The sequence below is a fragment of the Phocoena phocoena genome, chromosome 2 (genome assembly GCF_963924675.1).
Source record: "Phocoena phocoena chromosome 2, mPhoPho1.1, whole genome shotgun sequence".
NCBI lineage: Eukaryota > Metazoa > Chordata > Mammalia > Artiodactyla > Phocoenidae > Phocoena > Phocoena phocoena.
This window is the reverse complement of record NC_089220.1, coordinates 92421080-92434155: the sequence shown is the minus strand read 5'-3', so window position 1 is coordinate 92434155 and position 13076 is coordinate 92421080. Positions and strand designations below refer to the sequence as shown.

At 36.5% G+C, this 13076-nt stretch overlaps 1 non-coding gene across 1 annotated transcript; it reads right to left on the bottom strand.

The window, feature by feature from the left end:
* Positions 1-418: 418 nt before the first annotated feature.
* Positions 419-491, bottom strand: TRNAE-UUC (transfer RNA glutamic acid (anticodon UUC)). Its single transcript has one exon. It is a non-coding gene; the product is annotated as a tRNA-Glu (tRNA).
* Positions 492-13076: the final 12585 nt, after the last annotated feature.

Sequence of the window (13076 nt, the reverse complement as noted above, 5' to 3'; positions counted from 1 at the left end):
TCATGATATTCACTAAGAGAAACTCTTGTACATGTGTAGGAGAAGACATAGGAAAAAAAATTTCAAGTAAATGTTATTTGCAATAGGGAAAAAAGCCTAACTGTTCATCAATAAGTGAATGGGTAAATCAACTGAGATGTTCTACAACAATTAAGTGAACGTGTATCAATATAAATAGATCTAGAATTTTCCTCTCCAATATGGTAGCCACTAGCCACATAAAGCTAATAAGCACTTGAAATATGGTTAAAGATGTACGTTAGAAGAGTAATATTTTGGATATATTGAGCTTAATAAAATATATACTAAATTTAATTTTGCTGGTTTCTTTCTGCTTTTCTGTTTTATTTTTCTTAATTTTTAAAATTTTAATTAATTTATTTATTTTGGTCACACCACACGGCTTGCAGGATCTTAGTTCCCTGACCAGGGATTGAACCCAGGCCCACAGCAGTGAAAGTGCTGAGTCCTAACCACTGGACCACCAGGGAACTCCCTCTCTTTGCTTTTTTTAGATGTGGCTATTAGAAAATTTTAAATTAATATGTGGCTTATATATTTTTATTGGACAGCACTGACCTAGAAAATATAATCTGAGTTAAAATAAGCCAGCTATGAAAAAATCTGTAAACACTACAAAGCAGATAAAGCAATACTATCTGCTGTTCATGGAGCATCTACACTCAAGTAAAATATAAAACTATGGAGTGAAATGGTACCCTTCAAATATATAATAATGGCTTCCCATAGAGAATAGATAAGGGGATGGAACTTGGAGAGGAAAACAGAGAGAACTTGAATTTTATTTGTAATATTCTACTTTAGATAAAATATCTGAAGCCAAAAGGACTAAATAGTAATATTTGATTGTTCTTAAAGGGGGATATTTTTACATTTTGGTATTTTAACATTCCAAAAACGAAAGAGAGCAAAAAATTGAAGATCAATAACTTCACACATGCAGCACACATTCATTCACACTTTTAACAATTCTCCAGTCATTAGGCACCATATTTAACCACAGGGTCTAGCAAAGATGAAGACAAGTGTGAGGATGTTGAGGAGAGAGGTGAAAATCCACACACTGTCACCTGATAATTGTGTATATGAATATTTATAAAGCACAATGATTTTTCCTGACTATAAAAGTAATATGTGCTCATTGTAGAAAATTTGTAATTTATGAAGAGTATAAAGAAAACTACAACCTACCACAATCCCACCACTCATAGAAAGTCAGTGGATATTTTAGTTTATTTTCTTTCAGTCTCTTTGAACATTTGGCTTTTTACTTTTGCTAATATCCGGCAGATATTTTGAAACAACCCCCTGAATGAAATACGATTGCTTTGTCTTTGATCAAAATAAACTTTGCCTTGGGGTTTCAGATTAGGCTTGTGATATCTTTCCTTTTTAAAATCAAAACAAAAATAAAACCAATGGCTAATACTGACTAAAGGCTGTACCCAGCACGCTCAACATGTTACAAGCATTATATAATTTAAACTACTTTCTGTTGTAGGAACTATTATAATTCCTATTTTATACAGAGAAATGAGGCATAAAGAGGCTTACTAAGTTGCCAAGGAAGAGCCTGGATGAGATGAAGCTTGGGATTCAAACCCAGAGGGTTTGATAAATACATCTCCATCTCCATGGCAGGCCCCCTAAGAGTGAGTCTTTGGGTTTGTATTGAATTTAAATGTGTGTGAATGTGAATGTGAATGTGTGTGTGTGGTGGTGATGGGAATAGTGGCATAGAACATATTCTGCTGCCATTACCTGCCCCACCAAGCCACTCTCTAGAGGCCCCTACACCTCCATTACACTAACCTCAGACTAAAAACTGAACCTGGCCCAATCTAAGGAGATTCAAATATCAGATAAGCTATGAAAATGTTCTCTTGGGGTTAGGCAGAGAGTCAGTTCATCCTCTCAAATACACTTTGTATTGTTTTAGGTTCAGAGATCCTCTCTGTAACCTCTGGCCCATTCCTTAACAATCCTCAACAGGCTGCAATTGGAACAAAGAACCTCAGAGCCCCAGAGGGATCAGTGTCTGAGTCTATGTACTGCTTGCTGTATTTGGACACATAAACAGGTATAAATGAGTCAGGTGAACTTTGTTAATGAAAAGATAATTTTATCTCACATTTAACATTTGTTGAGCCCTCATTATACTTTGCCCTGGACTAAGTACTTTACATGTTTGCATTATTTCATTTAATCTTCATAACAATCCTATAAAGAAGGTATTATTATGATTCCCATTTCACTGATAAAGAAACTGAGGCTTAGAGAGTTTGAGGAACCTGCTCAGGTCACAGAGATAATAATGATGGAGTGGTCTACACTTCCAAACTGAGGACTACAAACACCAGAGTCCATACTCTTCCTCTATCCTTTAACACCACCCACCCCCCAGCATATAAAGACTTCTTATTTCCCTTTGCTAAGTAGTGTAATGTAACAATGTTTGAGACCAGTAGAAGAAACATATTTGATACGGAATCCGCCAGACACTGGTATAGCCAATCAGATGATTCTTATCTTTTATAAAGACATCTTTTCCTTCAGTTTCTCCCACCAGACCTGCCACGTTTGGGTTGGGTCTCTGTTACCAACTCCTGGTTCTACCTAGTTGGTATTCAGGAATGGTCCATAACCCAAAGAAGCAGATTTTAAATGACTTGTTTTTGTGTTGCACATTGCAGCCTAGGAGGAAACTGGATGGCTACCAACTTATAAAAATAAGGAAATGAGAATCATGCTTAATAGGAATGAGGCCTGCCAGTGATCAGAGACAGGGATTAACATTTCAAAATATGATGGGAGAAGTGGGTAGGGCAGGGGATGAGTAGGCAGAAGGATGAATCAGAGGCAAAGGCAGCCTTAGCCAAAGAACTGACCAATAAACAGATTCTGGGCACTTAACAAACTCTAGTAATTCCATAATAGAGTAGAAGATATCCTCAAGTTAATTTTTCTTCAATTCTTGTCGATTGAAGGCTGAGGAGTAGTCATCATCAGGGGCCTTTAGAGTTGAGATGACATGCTGATTGGGGTGGACCAAAGGAGAGATGAAAGCAAATGCACCTGCTGCTGGGCTCCAGCCGCTCCCTTGGCCTTAAAGCAGCACTTAACCCCAGTACCCTCCTACTCTATTGTTAGTATGTGTCCCAACAAGCAGTGTCATTGAATTTCATCACTATCCCAGGTTCTACTAAAGGCCTGAGTCTTCATAATATTGCCTACACATGATGAGTATTAAATAGCAGGAGAACACCGTTGTCCTTGATGAGATGTAGAACACAGTATCTGAGGTCAGGAAACTAATGAATTAATGGAGGGGAAAGCCTGTATCTGAGACCTTGATTATTGAAGCAGAGATAAAATGTACACAGAAAAAAGAGAGCAAAATAAAAAGTGAAGGGAAGAGCTCCCACTTTTCCCACTCTTCAGACCTTTGACCTAGATCAAGGAATGGGAATTAAGCTTCAGCTACATGTGTCCGTATCAATTCTCTCTCCTGCCAAGGGGTCGTACTGCAGGAAGAAGAATTGTGTATTTTAAGAGAAATGTAGCCAATGCACCATTTTTTGACTGAAAGAAGGAAAAAATGACAAGGCAGGGAGGAAATAAAAGAACTGGATAGTAATGTCTTTGAAATTCCCTCTGCATACGATTTCCCAGGCTCTGAGAGCAACTTTTATACTCATACTCCATGTGCAGCCTTACAGTGAGTTTCCATAGTCATCCAAACATCATAAAAAGCTGTTCTCATTATTCCCACCCTTCCTAGGAGTGCGATTAAGTAGTTGATCTGAGACAGCCCTGCTAGTTACTCTGACCTCTTTCTTGACAGGAGCTGTTGACACTTGCTCTCGTTCCTCCTTTTACAGGAAAGTGGCACTGTACCTGTATCTCAGTGCAATGCTGTCATTGGCAAGGCCTCCAAGAATAGAAAACAACGAATGACACAAAGTGGGTATAAAACCTCATAAAATGGGACTATTGGCCAAACCAGAATTGACTCAGAGTACCAGCAGCTCCCCTCAGTGACAACATGAGCCTCCCAGCAGTTAGGCAGTGATTAGGCTAAAGAGAGATGTGTTTCTGGGCCGCTGAGGCACCTCTGGCTCTTTAGATTTCTAAAGAATTCATGGACCCACTTTATATATCAGAATAAATGGCTTTGGGTAAGAGAAGAGTGGTGAATTCCTGTGGCAGCATAAGGCTGAACCCTACCAAAGTGTTTTCTTGCAGAGGAAAGCAGCCTGCACGTGGTCTGCTGTTCAGTACTGAAGTTTTATAGCCCTTCCTCATGCTGTGTGCTTGGCGCTGTCACTCTTCCTGACAGTCTCTGTAAGCAAACACTCCTCCAAGGTTTCAGTAAACTTGTCCCTCTTCCTTCTTTAATAAAATGCATCCTTGGAATTCGGTGGATCTTCTTGTTTACTTATTGGTTTGAAAATATACAGAAAGATTTCTATTAGATACATAGTTTCTGGGTTCATCAGTTCTACCTGCATACTATTATAAACATGTTCTGCTGGGCAATTATATGGTTAGGAAAGATCTTGCCTTCAATGTCAAACCTTTATTAAGCACCAAAGGACTTTCTCAGAGGTGAAATTGCTGAGATGGAGAATGTGGATAAGAATTAGGCTCTGGATTCAGACAGACTGAGGTTCACTCTCTGCTCTGTCACTTAAATTGCTGTGGATTTGGGGCAAGTTACCTCACCTCTCTGACTTTTTCCTTATCTATAAAGTGAACATGACACAAATATCTATAACAAGGTTTGTTGTGAGGATTATATTATGTGCCTGGCACATAATAAGAGCTCAGAATTACTATTAAAAAATAAAACATGGGCTCTAATTTTGTGGAGTTCATGGTATATAAGGGAAAGCAAATATTTAAGGATATAAACAATTACATCTGAACAAAAGTGCTATAAGGGACATGATAAAACAAACCAAAAAAACAAACAAGAAAACAACAACAGTAAAGCACAAATAGCCATTCATTTTTGTCAGAAAGGGTCATGAGTCTCAGGGAGGAAGTGCTATTTGATCTCACTGGGCTGATAAGAGAAGATGGGTGTTCTATGCAGAGGAAGAAACAAGAGAAGAGGCAGAAAGCCATGAAGCAGAAGAGAATGCAACCATGTGGAGGTGAGAACCCAATCCACATGAAGGGATGGTCAGCTTTCTGAACTTTGTGAATGATTAACTCCTATTAATTTCTAAGAGTCAGAGTACACATTTTTCTTTAGTCTGGTGACTAATCTACTGCAGAAGATGAATTGACCAGAAAGGGAAAGGTGGAGCACACTATGGAAGAACTGAGACGATGGATACCCACCTGACTTAGGTTGAGTAAGTCAAAATCCAATCAAACTTGGTATTATGGCTCAATTACTTCTCATTCAAGAGCACTGCATCCTAATTATGTATTGTCATTCACTAAGTCACACAGGGCATAAGCCAAGAAAAGAAGCTTCCCAGTCATAGTCACCTTGAATTTGTTCATTAACCAGTTCATTTGCTCATAGAACATCTTATTTGTCACACCAGTCCTTTCAATTTGTTGTTTGTTCAGCCTGATTCTCCTAAAGGTCAGGGCTGAATTTCCCATCACTATTATTGAATACAGCCTGGATTAATCCTGTTTCCAATGCCCATTTGACTTATTTTTCCTTTATGCTTATGTGCAAACGTACACTAAAAACTTACAAAACTTCCTCTAGGTAAAAATTCAAGGAAGTGGGGAGACTTGCAGTGAAAGTCAGAAGAGCTTTCTCTCTCTGCAGTGCAGAGCACTCAGCCCTTGAGAGGATGGGAGAATCAAGTTTAACAAATGCATTAGTTAAAGCATACAGATAAATCCAGAAATGTTTCAAATGAAAAATGGTGACTGAGCCAAGGTTTTGTACATTCTCTCAATGCTCTTGAACATGTTCTAGTCTACTTAGTGCTAAATGTCTTTCTTAAAAAATATTTTCAGTTATTTTAGGAATAATCTATTTATATTACTAGTTTGTTTCCACTATGGTCAAGAAAATTACTTTATGATTTCAATTCTTTATCACTTATTGGAAACTGTTTTATTTTCCAGCATATGGCCAATTTTGGTAAATCTTCCATGTGTATTTGGAAATATTGTGCATTCTGTAGTTATTGAATGCATGACTGTGGATCTGTTTATTTCTCCATTTAATTATGTTAGTTTACGTCTTAAAATTAAGGTTATTTTATTAGTTGGCTGTAAACTTAGGTTATTACATCTTCCCTTTAAATTGATTATTTTATCACTATGAAATGTCCCTCTTTATTGCTATTAATATAAAATAATACAGTAATTATTTATCTCTAATATTTAATACTGAAATATTTAGAAGTATTAAAGTTCCTTCTAAATTTGTCAAAATGAAGAGATCTTTTCCTTTATCTCTAGAATGGTTGCATACAGAGGTTTTACTTTATCTCTAGTAATACTATATAATAAAGTATTTGTAATTATTCAATTTTCTTTCCTTGTTAGTTTGTAATACTTTTTTGTATCTCAATTTTTACATGTATCTTTGACTTATTAGTATTTACTTTAAGTTAATATTTTATCCACTTTCCAGACAATGCAAAGACCTTATAAGACTTTTTAAAAATATTTTTCTAATTTTGAGATATAATTGACATATAACATTGTATTTGTTTAATATGTATAACAGAGTGAGATTTGATACATGTACATATTGTGAAATGATTACAATATGTTCAGTTAACACCCATTACTCATATAATTACAATTTTTCTCATTTTATGAGAACTGTTAAGACCTACTCCCTTAATAACTTTCAAATATACAATACAGTATTGTTAACTAGAGTCATCATGCTGTACATTATATAACTAGAATTATTTATCTTATAACTGGAAGTTTGTACCTTTTGACCACCTTCACCAATTTCTCCCACCCCCAACTCCCTGACTCTGGCATCCATCAATCTGTTCTGTTTTATAAGTTCAGTTTTTTTAGATTCCACATGTAAGTGAAATCATACAGTATTTGCCTTTCTCTGTCTTATTTATTTCACTTAGCATAGGGCTCTCAAGGATTTATAACACCTTAACACCATTTACCTCTCTACTCTCTGTGCTTTTGCTATTTTGTGTTTCAATTCAACATATATTTTTAAACCCACAAACATTAATGTTATTATTTTAATTAATTAATATGTATTTATATTTCTATTGATATTCTTTCTGTTGTCATTGTTCCTTTTTGCATTTTTTGCTTCTATCTAGGATCATTTTCCTTCTGCCAAAGAACTCTCTTTAGTATTTTAGTGAAGGTCAAATGGGGATGAATTCTAAGATTTTGTTTGTCGGAAAAAGTATTTATTTTGCCTTAATTTTTGAAGGATATATTCATTAGGTATGGAATTCTCAATTCACATTTATTTTCTTACATTATTTCAAAGATGTGGTTTGATAGATTCATGGTTTCTGTTGCTTCTATTAAGAGGTCAGCTGTCAGTCTTGCTGCCTCTTTGAAGGTAATGTGTGTTTTCCTTGCTTTTTAAAATATTTTTCTGTTTTTCCTTGGTTTGCAGCAGTTTTACTATGATGTGCCTAGATATGGTTTTCTTTGATTTTATCCTATTTGAGGTTTTGTTTGATTTTATCCTGTTTGAGGTTTGCAGATCTTCTGGAATTTATTACTTAATATCTCTTGGTAGTTTTAGAAAATTCTCATGCATTAGCTCTTCCAGTATTGCATCTTCCACAATTTCTCCTCTAATTACATGTATGTTAGATCTTTACATGGGTTCCCACATATCTCTTATGATCTCTTAAAAGTATTCTTTATATTTTTTCCCTCTTTGGACTTTATTCTGGACACTTTCTACTGACCTATGTTTCAGTTCACTAAGCCTCTTTTCTGCTGTGTCTAATATGTTATTAAATCCATTCTTTAAATTCTTAATTATTGTATTTTTTTCTGTTTGAAAATTTCCCTTTAAATTTTCTCACATACCCTAGTTTAATGAAATTCACCATCTTTTTATTTGTTTTGCCAAAAATCAAAATCATAACCATTTTAATGTCTACATTTGATAATTCTAATATGTAAATCATTTGTTGGTTTGTTTCTATTATTTATTTTTTCAGTCACAGTTTCATTCTGTTTTCTTGTCTGATATGCCTAGTAAAGTTTAACTAAATGTTAGATCTAATGTCTGAAGTATTATAAGCCTTCTTAATAGTTCATCATTTTCCAAGAGGGGTTTAATTGTCTTCTGGCAGTCTGATAACATATGGGCAGATCATCGTAATCTGCTCAAGGTTGGTCTATTTTAGTCTGCTCTTATTTTTAGAGTATATCTCTTTTGAAAATCTCAGTTGAGTAAAAGTAAAACACCTGTACTTGGAAAATTATAAGACACTGATGAAAGAAACTGAACACATAGAGATGGAAACATGCATTGTGTTCATAGATCGGAAGAATTAATATTGTTAAAATGACCATACCACCCAAGGCAATCTACAGAGTCAGTGCAATCCCTATCAAAATACGAGTGGCATTTTCCACAGAAATAGAACAAATGATTTTAAAGTTTATACAAAAACACAAAAGATCCCCAATAGCCAAAACAATCTTGAGAAAGAAGAACAAGGCTGGAGGAATCATGCTTCCTGACTTCAGACTGTATTACAAAGCTCTAGTAATCAAAATAGTATGGTACTGGCCCAAAACAAAAACCAGACACATAGATCAATGCAACAGAATAGAGAAACCAGAAATAAACTCACACACTTACAGTCAGTTAATCTACAACAAAGGAGGAAAGAATATACAATGGAGAAAATACAGTCTTTTCAATAAGTTGTTCTGGGAAAACTGGACAGTTACATGTATAAGAACGAGCTTAGAACATTTCCTAATACAAAAATAAACTCAAAACAGATTAAAGACTTAAATAGTCATAAATGTAGGACTTGAAACCATAAAACACCTAGAAGAGAAAATAGGCAGAACACTGTGACATAAATTGTAGCAATATATTTTTGGATTTGCCTCCTAAAGCAAAGGAAATAAGAGCAAAAATAAACAAAGGAGACCTAATCAAACTTAAAGCTTTTGCACAGTAAAGGAAACCACTGACAAAGCAAAAAGAAAACCTATGGAATAGGAGAAAATATTTGCAAATAATATGACCGATAAGGGGTTAATATCTAAAATATAAAGAAAGAACTTCCAGACAAGATGATAAAAGGACCTTGAGCCCACCTCCTCTCACGAGCACACCAAAATCACATCTAACTGCTGAACAACCATTGGTAAAAAAGACTGGAACATACCAAAACTGATATTCTACATCCAAAGACACAAAAAAGAAAGCACATGTGATGGTAGGAGGGGCACACTCATGATATAATCAAATTCCATACCCCCCGGCTGGTGACCTACAAATGAGAGAATAAATATATTGCAGAAGTTCTCCCACAGGAGTGGGAGTGAGAGTTCTGAGCCCCACATCAGGCTACCAAGTCTGGGGGTCTCACATTGAGGGGAGGAGCCCCCAGAGCATTTGGCTTTGAAGGCCAGCAGAGCTTGATTGCAGGAGCTCAACAGGACTGGGGAAAACAGAGACTCCATCCCTGAAAGGTGAACACAAGGTCTCATGCACACTGGGACCCAGGCCAGGGCAAAAGCAGTGACTTCACCAGAGCCTGGGCCAGACCTACCTACTGGTCTTAGAGGGTCTCCTGGGGAGGCGGGGGTGGCAGTGGCTCACTCTGGGGACAAGGACACTGGTGGTGGAGGTAGCAGGGAGTATCCTTCACCATGAGCTCTCCTGGAGGCTGACATTTTGGCACCAAGGCCTGGCCCCAGCCAACAGCCTGTAGGCTCCAGTTCTGGGATGCCTCAGGCCAAACAACCAACAGGTGAAAACACAGCCCTACCCATTAACAGACAGGCTGCCTAAAGACTTCCTGAACCCATAGCTGCATCTAGACACAGCCGTGACATGGCCGTGCCCACTAGAAAGGCAAGACCCAGCTCCACCCACCAGTGGGCAGGCACAGGCCCTTACCACCAAGAAGCCAGCACAAGCCTCTAGACCAGCCTCATCTACCAGGGGGCAGACACCAGAAGCAAGAAAACTATGATCCTGCAGCCTGCAGAACTGAGTCTGCAAACACAGGTCAGGATCTACCCTGGGACTAGCTGGTCCTTGGTCCTTAGGTGACAAGAGGGGAGTATACCGCTGGGATACATAGGACATCCCCTACAGAGAGCCACTTCTCCAAGGCAGAGAAATGTAACTAAATTTCCACATACATAAAACTACAAATAGAAATCTAAACAAAATGAGATGGCAGAGGAATATGTTCCAGGTGAAGGAACAATATAAAACCCCAGAAGAACAACTAAGTGAAGTGAAGATAGGCAATCTACCCGAGAAAGAGTTCAGAGTAATGACTGTAAAGATGATCCAAGAACTCGGGAAAAAATGGACACACAGAGCAAGAAGTTACAAGAACTTTATAACAAAGAGTTAGAAAATATAAAGAACAACCAAACAGAGTTGAAGAATAAAATAAGTGCAATAAAAAAATACACTAGAAGGAATCAATAGCAGAATAAATGAGTCAGAAGAATGGATAAGTGACCTGGAAGACAGAGTGGTGGAAATCACTGTCAGAGAACAGAATAAAAAAAAAAGAATCAAAAGAAATGAGGACAGTTTAAGAGACCTTTGGGACATCAAATGCATGAACATTTGCATTTTAGGGGTCCCAGAAGGAGAAGAGAGAGAGAAAGAACCTGAGATGATATTTAAGAGATAATAGCTGAAAACTTCCCTAACATGGGAAAGGAAACAGTCACCCAAGTCTAGAAAGAGCAGAGAGTCCCATACAGGATTAACCCAAGGAGGAACATGCCAAGACACATAGTATTCAAACTGACAAAAATTAACGATAAAGAGAAAATATTAAAAACAACAAGAGAAAAGGAACAAATAACAAAGGGAATCTCCATAAGGCTATCAGCTGATTTTTCAGCATAATCACTGCGGGCCAGAAGGGAGTGGCACAATATATTTAAAGTGATGAAAGGGAAAAATCTACAACCAAGAATACTCTACCCAACAAGGATCTTGTGCAGATTTGACAAAAATATCAAAATCTTTACAGACAAGCAAAAGCTAAAATAATTCAGCATCATCAAACCAGCTTTACAACAAATGCTAAAGAACTACTCAAGGCGGAAAAGAAAAGGCCACAACTAGAAATAAGAAAATTACAAAATGGGAAAGCTCACTGATAAAGGCAAACATATAGAAAAAGTAGGAAATCATCCACACACAAATATGATATCTAAACTAGTAATAATAGTTTCGAGGAGGAGAGTACAAATGCAGGATACTAGACATGCATTTGAAATTAACAGATCAGCAACTTTAAACAATTTTATATAATGTGTGTGTGTGTGTGTGTGTATATATATATATATATATATATATACTGCTATACCAAAAGCTCACAGTAACTACAAACCAAAAATATATAAATGATATACACACAAAAAAAAGGGAATCCAAACACAACAGTAAAGATAGTCACAAAATCACAAGATGAGAGAACAAAAGAAGAAAGGAAGAAAAAAGACCTACAAAAACAAATTTAAAACAATTAACAAAATGGCAATAAGAATATACATATCGATAATTACCTTAAATATAAATGAATTAAATGCTCCAACCAAAAGACACAGACTGGCTGAATGGATACAGAAACAAGACCCATATATATGCTGCCTACAAGAGACCCACTTCAGATCTAGAGACACATACAGACTGAAAGTGAGAGGATAGAAAAAGTTATTCCATGCAAATGGAAATCAAAAGAAAGCTGGAGTAGCAATACTCCTTTCACACAAAACAGGCTTTAAGATAAAGACCATTACAAGAGATAAAGAAAGATACTTCATAATGATCAAGGGATCAATCCAAGAAGAAGATATAACAGTTGTAAATATATATGCACCCAACATAGGAGCACCTCAGTATGTAAGTCAAATGTTAACAGACATGAAAGCAGAAATTGATAGTAACACAATAATAGTGGGGGATTTGAATATTCTCCCTACATCAGTGGACACATCATCCAGACAGAAAATCAATAAGGAAACACAGGCATGAAATGACACCTAAACTAGATGGGCTTAACTGATATTTATAGAGCATTCCATCCAAAAGCAGCAGAATTCACATTCTTTTCAAGTGCACATGGAACATTCTCCAGAATTGATCACATGCTGGGTCACAAAGTGAACCTCAGTAAATTTAAGAAAATGTAAGTTATATAAAGCATCTTTTCCAACCACAACACTATAAGATTAGAAATCAACTACAAGAAAAAAACTGCAAAACACACAAACAGGTGGAGGCTAAATAATATGGTACTAAACAACCAATGGATCACTGAAAAAATCAAAAAGGAAATTTAAAAAATACCTAGAGACAAATGAAAATGAATACATGATGATCTGAAACCTATGGGGAGCAGCAAAAGTAGTTCTAAGAAGGAAGTTAACAGTAATACAAGCTTACCTCAGGAAACAAGAAAAATCTCAAATAAACAGCATAACCTTACACCTAAAGAAACTAGAGAAGAAAAAAAAAACAAATTCCAAAGTTAGAAGGAAAGAAATAATAAAGATCAAAGCAGAAATAAATGAAATAGAGAAGAGAACAATAGAAAAGATCAATGAAACTAAAATCTGGTTCTTTTTTTTTTAACGTCTTTATTGGAGTATAATTGCTTTACAATGGTGTGTTAGTTTCTGCTTTATAACACAGTGAATCAGTTATACATATACATATGTTCCCATATCTCTTCCCTCTTGCATCTCCCTCCCTCCCACCCTCCCTATCCCACCCCTCTAGGTGGTCACAAACCACCAAGCTGATCTCCCTGTGCTATGCGGCTGCTTCCCACTAGCTAGTTATTTTACTTTTGGTAGTGTATATATGTCCATGCCACTCTCTCACTTTGTCA